Genomic DNA, 18861 nt, shown 5'->3' on the forward strand with positions numbered 1-18861 from the left:
CCCCACATTCCTTTTGAGGATGCCCCACAGGTGCTCAATATGGTTTAGGTCTGGAGACATGGCCAGTCCATCACCTTTACCCTCAGCTTCTTTAGCAAGGCAGTGGTCGTCTTGGAGCTGTGTTTGGGGTCGCTATCATGTTGGAATACTGCCCTGCGTCCCAGTCTTCAAAGGGAGGGGATAATGCTCTGCTTAAGTATGTCACAGTACATGTTGGCATTCATGGTTCCCTCAATGAACTGTAGCTCCCCAGTGCCGGCAGCACTCATGCAGGCCCAGACTATGACACTCCCACCACCATGATTAACTGTAGGCAAGGCACACTTGTCTTTGTACTGCTCACCTGGTTGCCACCATACACACTTGACACCATCTGAACCAAATAAGTTTATCTTGGTCTCATCGGACCACAGGACATGGTTCCAGTAATTCATGTCCTTAGTCTGCTTGTCTTCAGCAAACTCTTTGCAGGCTTTTTTGTTTGTGCATCATCTTTATAAGATACTTCCATCTGGGACGACAACTATGCAGACCAATTTGATGCAGTGTGCGGCGTATGGTCTGAACACTGACAGGATGACCCCCACCCATTCAACCTCTGCAGCAATGCTGGCAGCAATCATACGTTTATTTCCCAAAGACAACCTCTGGATATGACGCAGAGCACGTACACTCAACTTCTTTGGTCGACCATGGCGAGGCCTGTTTTGAGTGGAACCTGTCCTGTGAAACCGCTGTATGGTCTTGCCCACCATGCTGCAGCTCAGTTTCAGGTTCTTTGCAATCTTCTTATAGCCTAGGCCATCTTTATGTAGAGCAACAATTATTTTTTTCAGATCCTCAGAGAATTCTTTGCCATGAGGTGCCATATTGAACTTCCAGTGACCAGTATGAGAGAGTGTGAGAGTGATAACACCAAATTTAACACACCTGCTCCCCATTCACACCTGAGACCTTGTAACACTAATGAGTCACATGACACCGGGGAGGGAAAATGGCTAATTGGGCCCAATTTGGACATTTCCACTTAGGGGTGTACTCACTTTTGTTGCAAATGGTTTAGACATTAATGGTTGTGTGTTGAGTTATTTTGAGGGGGCAGCAAATTTACACTGTTATACATGCTGTACACTCACTACTTTACATTGTAACAAAGTGTCATTTCTTCAGTGTTGTCACGTGAAAAGATATAATAACATATTTACAAAAATGTGAGGGGTGTACTCACATTGTAAGATACTGTATATATACCATGGGACTTCCTGGTTTTCATTTAAAAAAATCCAGAAAGCTTCCCTTTTATATAATAAAGTTACTCTGTCTCCCCTCCCCCCCATTGGTGGCGCATGTACCCATTCAATCACTTGCCATCTGAATGATGTGGTAACCTGATTGTGTGCGTGTATAAAATGTCTTGCCAAATCTGAACATTCATCATTATTGTCAATATCATTAAGATGTTCCCTGATCCTAGATCAGGCCTCCCTAGAGGTACACCCCACATATTGACAGTCACAAATTGTACATTCAAATAAATAGACAACAAAAGTAGTCCAACGGTTAGTACAATGATTGAGATCAAAAACCTTATTGGTGCTTTTTGACTGAAACTGTTTAGTGATTTTGCTGTATTGGCAGGCTATGCACTTATTGTAATTGCACTTATAGTGTCCCTTTATGTTCAACCAGCTGCTGTTACTTTTACCCCTGCTCCTCAGCATGCTGGGTGCCACTATGTTTCCAATAGTACAGCCCCTACTTGACACAAAATTACAGCCACCAGAGACATAGTTCTTAAGACTGTCTTCTGCTGTTAAGATTGTCAGGTGCTTGTTTATAATGTTGCATACTTAACCAAAGTGTGGACTGTAGGTCGTGACAAAAGTGGGCTTGGTATAGTCAAAGGTCTTACCCTGATTATTATTAGACCTCTCATTGGACAGCATGAATCTCCTGTCCAATTGGTATACTTCATAGAAGGCTCTGTTAACTATTTTATGGAAATATCCCTTTGAGTGTAAGGAGTTTTTTAGAATATCACTTTCTTTATAAAAATCAGCCTCATCTGTGCAATTATGTTTTAACCTCATGAACTGCTCTTTAGCTACCCCAAAGTCAGTATGTTTGGGGTGGTTGCTTTTGTTTTAAATATATTTATTGTAGGTAAACATTACAATAACAACAAAACAGATAATCAAGGACATCACAGGAATACATGACAATACATGATCTGAATAGTGAGCATGGCTTACTTAACAGTTCGCAATTATGTGTGTGATAGACATGTTATTCTATAGTATTCCACTCAACATCTCATAAAGTAGAGATATTGCAACCTACCTATATGTTTTAAGTGATTATTGAGTAGGTTAGGCTTGTGGTGAAGGACACCATACCTACGTACACTAGCAAGACATTATAATTTTGGTACAGTAATAAGCAACTAATTGTTGTCCTCCTCTCTTACATAGTCCTACTAGTCTCTAGACTCATCAGCCTAAAGAAGAAAGAGAAGAAAGAGAGAAAAAGAAAAGAAAAAAAAAGGGGGGGGGAGGTTAAAAGATGGGGGGAGGGGGGAGGCGAAAGCAGGGAGAAGGGGGGGTCTCTTCTAAAATCTCGGTCAGGGGCACCCTATTCAACTGACAGCCGGATGCCCTATCTAAGGTTGTCTTAAAGTCTCAGCAGAGCTGATTCCTCATTCTGGAACTATCGCCATCTATGCTTTTTGTCTCGTTAGGTATTTCTCCCAGGGTTCCCAGATCTGGCTGAACTCTGCTGATTGTTTTCTAACCCTATAGACATAGTCTTCCATAGATTGTGTGTAATTCAGATACTCCACCACTCCCTGCCACCTGGGAGGGGACGTCTTCTTCCAATTCCTGGCTATGAGCATTTTTATCGAGGTCAGGAGGTAGAGAAGCAGAGATCGTTTGGGGTTGGGAAGATTTTTAATGCCTAGATGTAGGAGAGCTACACTCGGGGAGTTGGCCTCTGGCAATCCTAATGTAGAACATACTCTCCGGAGCTTAGTCCACAGAGGCTGAATTTTTCTACATGACCACCAAATGTGGAGCGGAGTACACATCTCCCCACAGTCTCTCCAGCACCTAAATGAACAGTCAGGGAACAACGTCTGGAGTTTAGTCGGAACTAGGTGATTATTTTAAAATAGAGTTCATATATTGTCATGCAATGCAGCGCCGATTTAGTGATTGCGATGGCTCTAGTCCATTCCTGTGTCGTGTACGTCAGTCTCAATTCAGTCTCCCAAGCCACCAGTTGTCTAGTTTTTACTAGGGCTGACTCACTCAAGAGGCTTCTATAATGTGTTGTAAGAGGTTTATATAACTGGAGTCCTGCCTGCCATCTAACCTCCCAGACAGTAAAGTTCTGGGTCTTTTCTGTCAAGAAGCCCCACACTTTCATGAGGGACCACAATCTCAAGAGCTCAAATTGCATCTGAGGGGGTAGATTGAACTCAGTCACCATTTCCTGATAGGTAAGGAGGTGCTCATTTAGATAAAAATCCTTTAATTGAGCAAATTCTACTTGCCTCCAGCTGTGCATCCACATATTAGGCAAACCTTGGAGTAATGCAATAATGGGATGAATCAGTGAGGGGTGGGGGGCAATCAGCGGGTTATTCCATAGCTTGTACCAGGTTGATTGACATCCCTTAATCAGTTGGTTAGAGACGGTAACATTCGTGGCCAGATGTGGGGGGAGCCACAAAAGCTCAGACAAGTCAATATATGCTGGTAAGGATGCCTGTTCCAGCTCCCTCCACCTTGTAGTCGGGAGATCCCCTCCCCATGCCGAGACATGAGAAATCATGGCTGCCTCATAGTACAAACATACACATGGTAGACCCAATCCTTCTCTTTCAACAGGAGCCTTCAAGATAGTTGCTGCAACTCTGGGTCTCTTTTTGTTCCAAACATAGGCATTAAATATTGCCTGAAAGTTCTGCAGTATCCATGCTGGGACTGGAATCGGGATGCATCTAAAAATGTATGTCAATTTAGGGAGGATCATCATCTTCAGTCCTACCCATCCAAGAAATCTCATCGTACTTTCAGCATCCTATCTACCTCTTTTAGAAGGGTATCGTAATTATAGTGGATGACGAGCTCCTTGTCGTGAGACAGGAACACCCTTAAGTGTCGAATTCCTCTAAGCGACCAATTAAAAGAATATGTTTTATGAGATATCGTTGCTCCACCTGGTCTATATTCAATAAATAGGCCTTTGTTTTTGTCACTTTAATTTTATAGTTGGAGATCCTGCTAAATGCGTCTATTAAAGACACTAAAGAAGGGAGCGACGTTGCCGGCTCTGTTATAAATAGCGTCAGATCGTCTGCAAATAACGCCAGTTTTTGTATCGTGTCCTGAATTTGGAGACCCTGAATCTTTTTTTCTTGCCTAATTGCTTCTGCTAGTGGCTCTATCATTAGAGAAAAAAGCAATGGGGATAGAGGGCACCCCTGTCTGGTGCCATTATGTATCTGGAATCTGGGGGAGCAAAAGCCCAGTCCCTTAATCACCGCCGTCGGTCCAGAGTACAAGGCCGCGTCCGCCTCACAGAAAGTATGTGGGATCCCAAAAGCCTTCAGGACCTCAAACATGTACTCCCACCCACCCTGTCGAACGCCTTTTCAGCATCTAATGACAGGGTGAGAAGGGGCAATCCCATGTCAGCCGTTTCCAAAAAAATGTCAAGTAGCCTACGGGTGTTATCGGTACCTTTCCTTCCCTGAATAAATCTGACCTGATCGAGGTGGACTATAGACGGAAAGTAACGTCCCAATCTAGTCGCTAGGATCTTTGCGTAAATTTTAACGTCTACGTTAATGAGCGAGATAGGTCGGTAGCTCTCACACAGTGTGAGGTCTTTTCCTTCCTTAGGGATAGTCAAGATGTTGGCCTCCAAGAATTCCTGTAGGAATTCACCCTTCTCCATTACTCTGCTATATAGCCGGAGCAGAAGGGGTGACAGTAACTGGGAAAAAGTTTGGTAGAATAGTCCCGTAAAGCCATCTGGGCCCGGAGCCTTATGTGGCTTCAGGGTAAGAAAGGACATTTTAACTTCCTCAAGTGTAAGGGGGTTGCTCAAATCTGTAACAGCATCTTCGCTCAGGGTAGGGAGGTGTAAGGGTGTAAAAAATTGATTTATCTTGCCCTTGCTAGATTCAGATCTGCGTGTATCCCCCTCCAGATTATACAGTGAGGAGTAATACTTAGCGAACACCCTATCTATGGCCCTGGGCATGCGCACAAACCCCGTCCCTGTCTTTATTGCTGAGATTCTGCTCTGCGCCATACGGTCTCTAAGTTTATGCGCTAATAGCCTGTCTGCCTTATTTCCCTTTCAGTAATATAACTGCTTGAGCCGAAACAGGTTGGCTTGCACTAGCAAAAGTTCTTGTTTATTTATTTCGTCTCTGAGGGTCTCCACTTGAGTTAGGGTCTTTTTTATTTGCAAGTTCAGAGTGTCTGAGGTCTGCATATAGCTTGGCTAACGAGATCTTGTTTTTCGACCTCAGATGGGCATTTTATGCAGAAAATGGCCTCTTAGATAGACCTTAAGAGGATTTCCAAACTCATGTCCCCTGTATCATTATGTTTCAGGAAATCCTGAATAATCTCTACTAGGTGGGGAACCTCAACCTCCGACAGACAGTGATCCAGCAGCTTCCACGCCAGCCTGCTTTCAGGGGGCTGTAGAAGGGAGAAGCTAGGGCTAACCAGATCATGGTTAGACCAGGGACAGATCCTGATATGCGGAGTATGGAATTTATCCAGGGTCCAAGAATCGCACAGAAGATAATCTATGCGTGCATATGAGTTGTGTGGTTTAGAGTGGTGTGTATAGTCCCTTTCAGTTGGGACTAAGCATCTCCAAATGTCAAATAGTCCGTATTGTTACATAAGTTTACGTAGGGTGTAAGATTGGGTGGTTAAATTACGGTCAACGTGTTGCCCACCCATCACTTTGTTATCTAACACAGGGTCCCACACCAAGTTTAAGTTTCCCCCTATCAGAAGATGTCCCCTCTTAAGCTCACCCAAGTGTCTCAAACACTTTCATAAAAAGGGGATTTGTTTCATATTAGGTGCATAGATAGATGCTAAAGTGCATAGGATCCCATTTAGAGTGCAGACAACAATGATATATCTACCTTCTGGGTCCTGCCCCACATGGTCAATCACACAGCATATATCTCTATGAACAATTACTAAAAAGTGATAAAAGTGTAAATATGTTCAGATGCGCCTATTATCTATGAACTAAAAGCCACAATGTTGGCAAATGACCAATCGTTGCAAGTTCAAAAAGTAGTTACCAATATAAAGAGTAAACCTCTATTATGTGATAAAGAGTTATCTACAATGATACAAAAATACACACACTTATATATATATATATATATATATATATATATATATATATATATATATATATATATATATATAGTGAAATATACTAAACTAAATTCCCTCAGTGCTGTAGACACAAAAAATACAAAAGTAAATACAATGTCAGATATTTCCTAGATCAAGAGTGAAATGCAGGGATTTTTAGAACAATAGAGTCCACAATATAATACTCAGGCAAATGATTCCCAGGCTGCGATACTTCTTCCAAAGGATTAAAGGCAATTCAACCCAAACAAATCTGTATAAACAATATAAAAGAAGAAGGCGCCACAATAGTGTGTATCAATAAACCAATGACTCTGCGCACTCACAGTATGACTCATACTTACGAGATATAGAGCACTTGAAAAGTGCCACAAGAGCCTCCTGGACCATCAACAGATGTCCAGATTGCTGTCTTCTCATGCGAACCGCAAATCTCCAAGAACAGATCCCTGTCTTCTCATGCAAACCACAAATCTCCTGTTGCAAAGATAAAAAGGGAGAACCGACCACCACAATAGTGTGTATCAATAAGACAATGGCTCCACACACGCACAGTAGTACCGTACTTACAGGATGTATAGCACTTGATAAGTGCCACAAACGCCTTCTGGACTATTATCAGCTGTCCAGCTCACTGGTCCCCCATACGATACGATGAATCACCTGTTCATGAAGAAACTCACTCCTCCAGATATATATCACTATAATGGTAAGGTATACCAGCTCGATGTCACATGTCACGATATCAGAATGCAACCACTGTGACTCGGTGTAACACCTGATGAAGCGGTCCTGAAGACCGGGAAACACGTTGTGGTATTGATTTGTTTTAAATAAATTCAATTTTATTATACATCACGGCTTTTTTACGTACTTTTACAAGTTTTGGAGATACCTAGTCACAGTGGTTGCACTCTGATATTGTGACATAGAGCTGGCATACCTTACGATTATAGTGATATATATCTGGAGGAGTGAGTTTCTTCACGAACAGGTGATTCATCGTATCGTATGGGGGACCAGGGAGCTGGATAGCTGATAATAGTCTAGAAGGCGTTTGTGGCACTTATCAAGTGCTATACATCCTGTAAGTACGGTACTACTGTGCGTGTGTGGAGCCATTGTCTTATTGATACACACTATTGCGGCAGTCGGTTCTCCCTTTTTATCTTTGCAACAGGAGATTTGTGGTTTGCATTAGAAGACAGGGATCTGTTCTTGGAGATTTGCGGTTTGCATGAGAAGACAGTGATCTGGACAGCTGTTGATGGTCCAGGAGGCTCTTGTGGCACTTTTCAAGTGCTCTTTATCTCGTAAGTACGAGTCATACTGTGAGTGCGCAGAGTTAATGGTTTATTGATACACACTATTGTGGCTCCTTCTTCTTTTATATTGTTTATATCTCTATGAACCAGAATGGCTACTCCCCGTTTCTTTTCTGAGTACGAAGCTAATTCGCAAACTGGGTAAGAGATCGAACTCTTAAGCTGCCTAGTGTCCCGTTCCCAGTGCGTCTCCTGAAGGAATACTAGATGTAGCCTGTGTGTGAATAAATAGCTGAATAGGAGACTTCTCCTAGTAGGGGAATTAAGTCCCTGGGTATTAAGGTTAGCTACCGTAATAGGGGCCATGTGGTCAAATATCTGGGGTCCTAAAAAAGGGAGCCCTGTATCTTGCAAGGAGAAGTACAAATTTGGCAGGAAAGGGGAATGAATAGTAGGGAAAACGCTGGGGTAGGTGGGAGGAGAGAGAAGGGGAATAAGTGAAAGAAGAAGAGGAGGAGGAGCCACTCACGAGTCGTGTCAAGAAGAGTTCCTAGAGTGAAGAGGCCAAAAAAGTTTATCAACAGCAAATTTATAAACTGTCAATGTCTGTATAGTGTACAGCGATGTGAATGTTTACACTATCTCAATGAGTGGTCTCTCTGCTAGTGTCAGAGAGAACACAGCTATATATGTGGGGGGGAGAGGCTGGCAGGAGAAGCCAAGACCCAGTCAGCTTTTCTGTTGTGTGCTTTGGTAGGTCAATATATGTATAAGTGGCTTAGTCCTGTTCCCTCCATGGGTCTATATGGTCAGTTCTCTTTTTCTGTCGCCATGCATAGTACATGATTGGAGGGGAGTGAGATCTCCTCTCTTTTACCTCAGGGTCTCCTTCCAGCTGGTGTCTGCTAGGATGTGAGTAGGGTTGGTCTAAATGTCAGTACTGGGTAATGTCTGGATACATCAGTAGTAAGAACAATAATAAGTGGAGTCACCCGACACTGAGTCTAGTCAAATAAGTTTGGCTAATGTCTACAGGCTGTCTAGTTATTCTTATGACATGTGGATCACTCCACTTTATACTCTTAACATCTCTTTCAGGATCAATAAACAGCGTGAGTTACATAACAAACAATTATCTTAGGTTAGTCAACATATATATAACAAAACTTAACAGTAGGCAAAACATTCAACATTTAAGACTAATTGAAGGGACAGTCTACACCAGAATTTTTATTGTTTTAAAAGATAGATAATCCCTTTATTACCCATTTCCCAGTTTTGCATAACTAACACAGTTATAATAACATATTTTAACCTCTGTGATTATCTTGTATCTAAGCCTATGCAAAGTGCTCCTTTTTTCAGTTCTTTTGACAGACTTGCAGTCTAGCCAATCAGTGCCTGCTCCCAGATAACTTCTTGTGCACGAGCACAGTGTTATCTATATGAAATACGTGAACTAACACCCTCTAGTGGTGAAAAACTGTTAAAATGCAATCTGAAAGAGGTGGGCTTCAAGGTCTAAGAAATTTGCATATGAACCTCCTAGGTTAAGCTTTCAACTAAGAATACCAAGAGAACAAAGCAAAATTGGTGATAAAAGTAAATTGGAAAATTGTTTAAAATGACATGCTCTATCTGAATAATGAAAGTTTATTTTGGCCTAGACTGTCCCTCTAAGCAAAATTCACGTAGGTGGTGAAAAAAATTCTTAACATTCATTTCTATTTTAAGTTAGCTAACATGTGAACCTAGGGAGAGTAGGTGCCAGCAATTGTGGTTTAAGGCCTTGCAGGTGTAAGTTTTCCTAGTTATCGGGATGGCCTCACTTTATCAGAAATGTATATGCATAGGATAGCAAATCAGATTAAATCTAGGGGTTGGTTGCCATATTTGCTATTTGTTTCCAAGACCCAAAAAATTGGAGCAGTTTGGGAAGGGAAGTACAGCTCCTCCCTGATACCATATTTGACTAGGGGTAGTGGCCACCAATCTTCTATGACATGGTTATAATAGACTATACTCAATATTATGAGTCACATCAACTGTCACAATATTATAGCAACCCAGAGAGAGGGGGAAAAAGGGGGGAGGGGGGAGAACAAGAACAAGCAGATAAAGATATACAGAAACCACAATCAAGAACTATTAGAACCTCTCACCCATCTTCAGAAACCCATGGCATGTTAGACACAGTTCCATAGGTTTAGCAGGGATGTCTTTCAGTCAGCAATAGAAGACGAGGAGCACTAAGAAAAAAAAAATGGTAAGAAAAACAAACAGTCTACTTCCCCGCTCCTCAATCTCTAGTGTCCCTTATATCAGAGCCTTTTTCCTGAAGCTGTGAGGATTTTTTCTGGGTATGACCAACTCTCTTAGGGAGAGGTCACCAGTCTGGCGCTGATGCTCTCAGACCCCCTGTAGTATCAGTTCTCTTGCGAGGGCCCACTGGATCTTGAGACACAAATCTCCATCACTGTAGGAGTTCTCTAGCTTGCTTTGGAGAAGAGGCAATGAACTGTTGTCACTCTTTTGATATATAGAGTTTAACTGGAAATCCCCATCTGTACTTTATGGCTTTGTTCCGTAGTATCTTGGTAAAAGGCTGGTAGTGGCGGTGCAGTTGTAGCATGTGCAGGGAGAGATCTTGGAAGATTTGCACTTCAGCATATTGTTCCGGTAGAACCTTTCTTCCTGCCAGAGCTTTAAGAAGCTTCTCTCGAAAGGTATAGTAGTGCAGTCGGGCTATTACATCTCTGGGCTTATCTCCTTCTGCAGTCCACGGCTGCAAGGCCCGATGTGCTCTATCGATTAACATCTCCTGTGCTATCCCTGGGCCCAAGATAGTTGTGAACCTGTCTTGCAGGTACTTTTCAAGATCTGGCGGGGGCACCATTTCAGGGATACCTTTCACACGAATGTTGTTGCGTCAGGTTCGATCTTCTAAATCCGCCAACTTCACCTCTAAATCTGTTATTTGCTCTGCTAGGCCCTGAGAGTAGCTGAGTAGGTTAGACTGATCTATCATTAAGTCCTCCTGTTTGCGCTCAAGGGCATCTGTTCACTCCCCTATAGTTGCTATATCCCTCTTTAAGTCAGCATGTCCCTTGTCAATTTTTTTGGAGAGGGAATCATGATGTGTAGCCAAGAGTGACTTAATAGAGTCCATTAGATTATTAGAGACAGCATCTGGATGCAGGAGCTGGCTAGTAGATTGCACTAGATATGCTCCAATATGCGTGTCATTGAGGCTGCTTGCATCTAAGTCCTCATCTTCTGATCCAGCTTGCGGCATATATTGAGGAAAGACGTAGCACAATAAAGATTGCTTCTAGTCAGCTGGCTGGGGCTTTTGGCATTGAGGTAAAGCTTACATGTCAGAGGTTTTCATTTACTTAACCCAATGGATGGCTGTAGGGGCTCCGGCCTTATTAATACTCTTTTAGAGGACCATACGTGTGGGCCGTGGTTGAGGGCCTAGTAAAGTAAGGAGCACCCGTAGTAGTAGGGGTCCTCTCGCCCGGTCCAGTAACCAGGACGTTACCATGAGGTTATTAGTCTCTCCCCTGGGGAGTTGTCCCCTATGGACGATGTGGGAGAGGGTGTTAGGAATATGACCCGCAGGCAATCAGGGCCGGCGGGAAAGGGAGGGGAAAGACCGTTGCTGAAGCGTTCAGTTGTGTCTGTTTCAAAGCCAGTCAAAAGGTGTGATTAACTAAACTCCCAGGGCCTTAAAATGAAAACTTAGGAAAGTGGTATGTATCCCAGTGGATTATCTAGTAATGAACCCTCGACTTATATCTGGCATGTCTTTAGTGGATGTTGGGCTCCAAATATTAGAAAGGACACGTGTAGCAGATAGGAAAGCTGCTATTTTTTATTATTTTTTTTCAATAAGAAAAGGGGTAAGCTCTCAATGTTGCAAGCTGCAGATCCTGTGATGCAGCGTGTCCCAGCGAGTAAACTGATTTATAGGGGTTGTAGCCTCTGATATGTAGTCCAATTGCTTTTTGGGCTAAACAATTAACACTATTCCTGAAGTACAGGACTCCTCAGGTCTACAAGGCTACTTATTATGAGTTAGGCCCATGTAGTGAGGGATATCATATATGAGGCCAGGTCCCTGGAAATTCAAGGCCAGATGTGATACCTCAAGGGAGGATGGCAGGTATAGATTAGGTAGGGCCGGGTCTTTTATAGATATGTGGGTACAGTGGAGTGTGTGCGTATTCACCGGCACTTACTATTAGAAAGCATCAGGATGGGCTAAAAGGGCTGCCGTTTGCACATTTTCCCTTGTCCCTCTGAATTTTGGGCCCTTTGTGAGGCAACTATAGATCTGCGATCCTAGCAGGGTATCCAACCCCGTAGGTGATCAGAGGCTGTGGCCGCTCAGTGTGGGGATCTCTGGCAGTGGGAGCCGCTCCGAAGAACAGTGTAATTTCAGCCTCTTTTCCCAGGGCCCAAGGAGGTAGGCACTTCAGGACAGCTTCCCGGCTGTGCAGCAGATAGGTAACAGCACCGGAGCGGAACCTCGACCCTCCGGTGTCTGATAGAAGGTGTTGGTGGTCACAATAGTCAGCCCCAGGCAAAGGTGGTAAGCCGTGGTGTGCTGCTGGGCGGGTATGCTGCTTTAAGTTAACAGCGCACTGAGCGCCTTCAGTGTCCTTATTTTCTCACTTTCCCCCGTCGATCTGTGAGATGCAGGTGCTGGGGCTCAAGCTGGTCGTAATTCGGTGTCCAGTTATGGCTATTATTAAGTAAATTGACAACTTTATAGAGCTGAAATGCTGGAGCTCTTAGAAATTGCGACCGTCTCGATCAGATGCTGGCTCTGCCCCCGTTGCTTTTAGCATGCAGAATGGAGTTAGAGGATATAGGCTTTTGAAAGTCTGATGTCTTTATTTTCCCCATGCTTGTTATGCCCTCTATTGTGACATCCAAATATGGAATTTTACTTTGTTCATGTTGAGAAGTAAAGGATAGACCTACTTGGTTTGTATTTAGATAAATTACAAATGCCTTGGCCTCCTGTTCAGGGCCCGACCACACAAATAGGAGACCATCAATAAATCTCTTGTATGTCCTAATACAGTGGCGGTATAGATTTCCATCTCCAAAAATGTGGCACAGCTCTCACCAACCCATAAACAGGTTGGCATAGGCATGGACAATTTTCGCCCCCATCGCTGTTCCATGCTTCTGGAGATTGAATCAATCTTCAAATTTGAAGTAATTATCAGTAAGTAAAAATGATAAACAGCATAATCAGTCAAAACTTCACCATAATTTCTAAAGTTAGTTAACATATAATAGACTGCATGTAGACCATATTCATGTGGAAAGGCCGAATACAGACCCACAACATCAACCATTAACCAGCTACAATTATCATCCCAAACTACATCTTCCAAAACATTTAGAAGGTGTCTCGTGTCTTTTAAATAAGAGGGCAATTGGAAAATTATTGGTTGAAGTAAGGATTCAATCCAGATTGACAGGTTCTCAAAGAAAGAGCCTATGCCAGACACTATTGGTCTCTGTTTGACCTCCTCCAAGGATTTATGAACCTTGGGGAGGTGATGGAAAATAGGAGTCACTGGTTTCTGTACAAATAAATAGTCAAACGTACCTGAGTAAAAGATATTTAGCATTAAGTCATCATCCAATAAACTATAAAGTTCAGCACTAAATTTCTATGTTGGGTTTCTGGACAGAGGAGTGTAAACCTCATTGTCATCAAGTTGGCTTAGGGCTTCAATCCGGTAGCTTGTTTAATCCAAAACCACTATGCTCCCACCCTTATCCTCCTGCTTAATGACAATGTCGTCTCTCTCCTTGAGGTTGTGTAGTACCTCTCTCTGTACTGGACTCAAATTAGAATTGGCAGCATGAGAGGTCTCCGATAGTTTGTTGAGATCCTCTTCTACTCTGTCGTGGAATTCTTCTAGGAATGGTGCCCTAACTCTGGTAGGGTAAAAAATAGACTTGGGTTTAAAACCACTATGGTCTATTTTGGCTAGACTATTATCTGCTGAAGTAAGATTACCCATATCATGCAAGGTTAAGTAATCAATCCCAAAGGTAGTATTAGAAAAACCAATGCACTGGTATAAAACCACACTACACATAAAAAACAGGCAATCCCAAAGCCTGTGGTATCTTAATGTATTAGGAGTGGGGTCTATATGCGAGCGCCTGAAAGTGTTAAAAACACAGACTGGCTAAAGGTTTTAAATTTGGCTGAATAATATAAAAAAAGTTTATATATAATGAAAAAGTTTCCATATAAGTGAATATAGAAGAATACAAGTGGAATAAATCAACCCACGTTATAAATGAACACAAATAAAGTAATTTGTTGAAATGAATCAATAAATTAATTTTGAAAATTAAAATGAATGTCACAAATATAAAACACTAAAAAAGTCCCTAATTGGTACCAATATCTACAAGCTCGACTGAAACAAATATAGTACTAAAATATATTGGTGTAAAATATCTAATGTAATATATATGGTGCTAAAAATACTTTTATAAATAGATATGAGAAATAAAAAGATTATCTCAAAGGGTGACCGTGTGCTTAAAAAATGTCTAGCATAATATCATAATCTTTTAGACCACACAGGTTGTTGGTTATTACGGTATGTTCCTCTGGTTAAAATCAAAAGGAATTTTCAGATAAAAAGCAGTCTTATCTGATATGATTAAGTTTGTCAATGATATCAATTGTGGAAGTCCCACCAGGGGAATGGTATTTTGTCCCAGTTTCTGCACCAAGGACCTGGGATTTCTAATAAACTTGCATACCGGCAGACCAGGTAATTAAAAATTAATAGTGTATCTCACAGACTGACTTTATAAACGCTATCTGTACACTTGGAAGGCTAAACAAAATACCATTCCCCTGGTGGGACTTCCACAATTGATATCATTGACAAACTTTAACATAATCATATCGTCTAAGGATTTACACCCCAAAGACTGCTTTTTATCTGAAAATTCCTTTTGATTTTAACCAGAGGAACATACCGTAATAAACCAACAACCTGTGTGGTCTAAAAGATTATGATATTATGCTAGACATTTTTTAAGCACACGGTCACCCTTTGAGATAATCTTTTTATTTCTCATATCTATTTATAAAAGTATTTTTAGCACCATATATATAGATATTTTACACCAATATATTTTAGTACTATATTTGTTTCAGTCGAGCTTGTAGATATTGATACCAATTAGGGACTTTTTTTAGTGTTTTATATTTGTGACATTCATTTTAATTTTCAAAATAAATTTATTGATTCATTTCAACAAATTACTTTATTTGTGTTCATTTATAACGTGGGTTGATTTATTCCACTTTTATTCTTCTATATTCACTTATATGGAAACTTTTTCATTATATATAAACTTTTTTTATATTATTCAGCCAAATTTAAAATCTTTAGCCAGTCTGTGTTTTTAACACTTTCAGGCGCTCGCATATAGACCCCACTCCTAATACATTAAGTAATCAATCCCTCCCTAAAAATCCACTATATCATAGATGGTAGGTGTGACCTATGAACCATGTGATGCCCCTAATGTATGGTCAGTTTGGGTTGATGTACCTTCTGTATCACTCATCACATTCTGTATTTTGTATCACATTTTCTTAAAGTCACATTTCTAACTAATTTATTGACATCTACTATTGTCTCGAAAAGATTGAATTTATTAGTGGGAACAAACCACAACCCAAACCCCAAAACTTCCTACTCAATCTGTGTCAGTGGTGCCATAGACAGGTTGATCATCTTTAGACTTTGAATTTGTTGTGGACACTCCGCATGGGGACTTCTCTTGTTTTGCTTTTTCCTTGGGCGTCTAAGGCACCTTCTCCCTCTGGTTCTCTTATAGCCATCTGAAAAACCTGCCCACTATTAGTGGTACCTGACATGCCTGGAAAGGAAGTGGGTCTATGGTCTCCCTCACTATCACTCAAACATTCTAATTGTCGTGTACTAGTGGATTGATTGGGTGCCCCCTTATTGGTGGTAAATTTCTTGTTCTTAGTCTGGATAGGAATGTGGCTGTATCTATTATTCGTCTGATCATCTACAGCCCTATTATGATTTTTCACGTGTTCCTCATCACCCGACTGTCCACTAGAATCACTAGTAGCTGTTCTAGCTGGCCTCTCATCATCTGAGATTTCTGCATCTAAGAAAGTGACCTTTTTCTCCATTTGTATGTTCCACCCCCCTTTTTTACAAGTGTTATTTCTCTTAAACCTAGATCTGTTTGATTGAAAATTGGACTTATTATTCCAAGTATACACATTATTTAGGTAGTCATTGTTATCTCTGTTAAATTTCTTTAACTTAAAGTTATCAATTGCATATCTGAATTTAGTTACAATCTCTTGTAGAATCTTGTCAAAGTCATTGTATTTAGGGTGGGGTAGGAAATTGTTAAGCTGTAGTTGGATATTCTGTAATTCTTCTCTTATTTTAGATAATTGTATCTCTTTGTATCTGATAATTAAATTGATCAATTTTTGGAATAATCACTTAGCGCCTCATTCCACTGTTTAATAAACTCAGCGTACTCAACTTGGAAAGTGGGGAACTTCCTCAGTCTCAGTCATCTGGGAATGAGGCCAGTGTCAGATATTTCTCAAGGGATTTTTTGTCCCACCAGGTCTTGTATTCCTTTAAGAGAGTTTGTTCCATAGAGAGAAAAACTTCACTTATATTAAGTAGCTCCTTTTGCTTTATGAAAGTATCCTCCAATGCCTGTCTGTATCTAGATCCGATAGGGATCTCATTAAAAAAAGAACTGGTGCTTCTATGTCTGGTAATTACTGTATATCATGTATGTGAACTGTCAAGTCTCTGTGCCGAGTCAAAAGGGGATAAGTAACCAACAGTGAATAAGAACCAGAAAAAACAACCCCTTTTAAGGTGACTACAGACACACACTAGGAAAAAGGACCTTAAAGGATCTGTACGTTGGTATTAAAAGGATATGTACGTCCTAAACAGGCACACTCTATATGGGAATGACGTGAGCAACAGCAACCACAATCCTGGGAAGGATACAGGGGAACAAGTAAACCATCTACCTGTTATGGTGTGGACTAGCAGCTCAGTCTTGGTGCTGTGAGGATCACTTGTCCAAGAGCCTCCTGTTGCACAATCTGAAGTCATTCCACTGTATGGCCCCCTTTCTCTCCTATCTGTTCTATGTTGTATGGTGCTACTTACTTCCAGCGGCTTAATTCTGAAAGTATATCATTCACCCACAGAGTGTCACCTGCAATGTGTTCTGTCCACCCAGAATTCTCATCCAATCATGTGCTGGCAAGCAGGCCGGCCAATAAGATCCTGGCTTGATTCAAAAGTATGGAGCGCTGAAGCTCTAGCTGGTTAAAAGGTAAACCATAGAAAAACAAGAAATACCAGCAAACTTCAAAACAAATGCTCCTTTATTGTTGATAAAAGCACCAGAGTATAAGATCAAATTGTATGGGCATGTCCAGAAAACTAGACTTACGTGTTTTGGCTACTTTAGCCTTAATCATAGACATAACTAGTTGATCTAATCACCAACCTTATGTACATCATGTAATGTTGTAAATGGTTAATACTGACATGCCCTATGTGGAGAGACCAACAGAAACCAGAACATACTATTAACTTAGAAGTAACAATTATATAAATATATGCATTGGATACAAAACTCAGAAATGAGTATGTTAAATCAGTATGTACAAAACCACATACAAAAATTATGGTAAAATGAAAACAAATCATGTGATACTTATTTGATTATATATATATTATAGATTTCCTTTAATCAGCTTGTTATATGTATTATATATTCCCAGAATTTGTCATACTAGTGCAGACTTGGGTCAGCTAGATGCCCATTGTGAATATATATATATATATATATATATATATATATATATATATATATATATATATATATATATATATATATATATATATATATATATATATACAGGGAGTGCAGAATTATTAGGCAAATGAGTATTTTGACCACATCATCCTCTTTATGCATGTTGTCTTACTCCAAGCTGTATAGGCTCGAAAGCCTACTACCAATTAAGCATATTAGGTGATGTGCATCTCTGTAATGAGAAGGGGTGTGGTCTAATGACATCAACACCCTATATCAGGTGTGCATAATTATTAGGCAACTTCCTTTCCTTTGGCAAAATGGGTCAAAAGAAGGACTTGACATGCTCAGAAAAGTCAAAAATAGTGAGATATCTTGCAGAGGGATGCAGCACTCTTAAATTTGCAAAGCTTCTGAAGCGTGATCATCGAACAATCAAGCGTTTCATTAAAAATAGTCAACAGGGTCGCAAGAAGCGTGTGGAAAAACAAAGGCGCAAAATAACTGTCCATGAACTGAGAAAAGTCAAGTGTGCAGCTGCCAAGATGCCACTTGCCACCAGTTTGGCCATATTTCAGAGCTGCAACATCACTGGAGTGCCCAAAAGCACAAGGTGTGCAATACTCAGAGACATGGCCAAGGTAAGAAAGGCTGAAAGACGACCACCACTGAACAAGACACACAAGCTGAAACGTCAAGACTGGGCCAAGAAATATCTCAAGACTGATTTTTCTAAGGTTTTATGGACTGATGAAATGAGAGTGAGTCTTGATGGGCCAGATGGAGGGGCCCGTGGCTGGATTGGTAAAGGGCAGAGAGCTCCAGTCCGACTCAGATGCCAGCAAGGTGGAGGTGGAGTACTGGTTTGGGCTAGTATCATCAAAGATGAGCTTGTGGGGCCTTTTCGGGTTGAGGATGGAGTCAAGCTCAACTCCCAGTCCTACTGCCAGTTTCTGGAAGACACCTTCTTCAAGCAGTGGTACAGGAAGAAGTCTGCATCCTTCAAGAAAAACATGATTTTCATGCAGGACAATGCTCCATCACACGCGTCCAAGTACTCCACAGCGTGGCTGGCAAGAAAGGGTATAAAAGAAGAAAATATAATGACATGGCCTCCTTGTTCACCTGATCTGAACGCAATTGAGAACCTGTGGTCCATCATCAAATGTGAGATTTACAAGGAGGGAAAACAGTACACCTCTCTGAACAGTGTCTGGGAGGCTGTGGTTGCTGCTGCACGCAATGTTGATGGTGAACAG

Source organism: Bombina bombina, chromosome 1, assembly GCF_027579735.1.
Source record: "Bombina bombina isolate aBomBom1 chromosome 1, aBomBom1.pri, whole genome shotgun sequence".
In the NCBI taxonomy this organism is placed as follows: domain Eukaryota; kingdom Metazoa; phylum Chordata; class Amphibia; order Anura; family Bombinatoridae; genus Bombina; species Bombina bombina.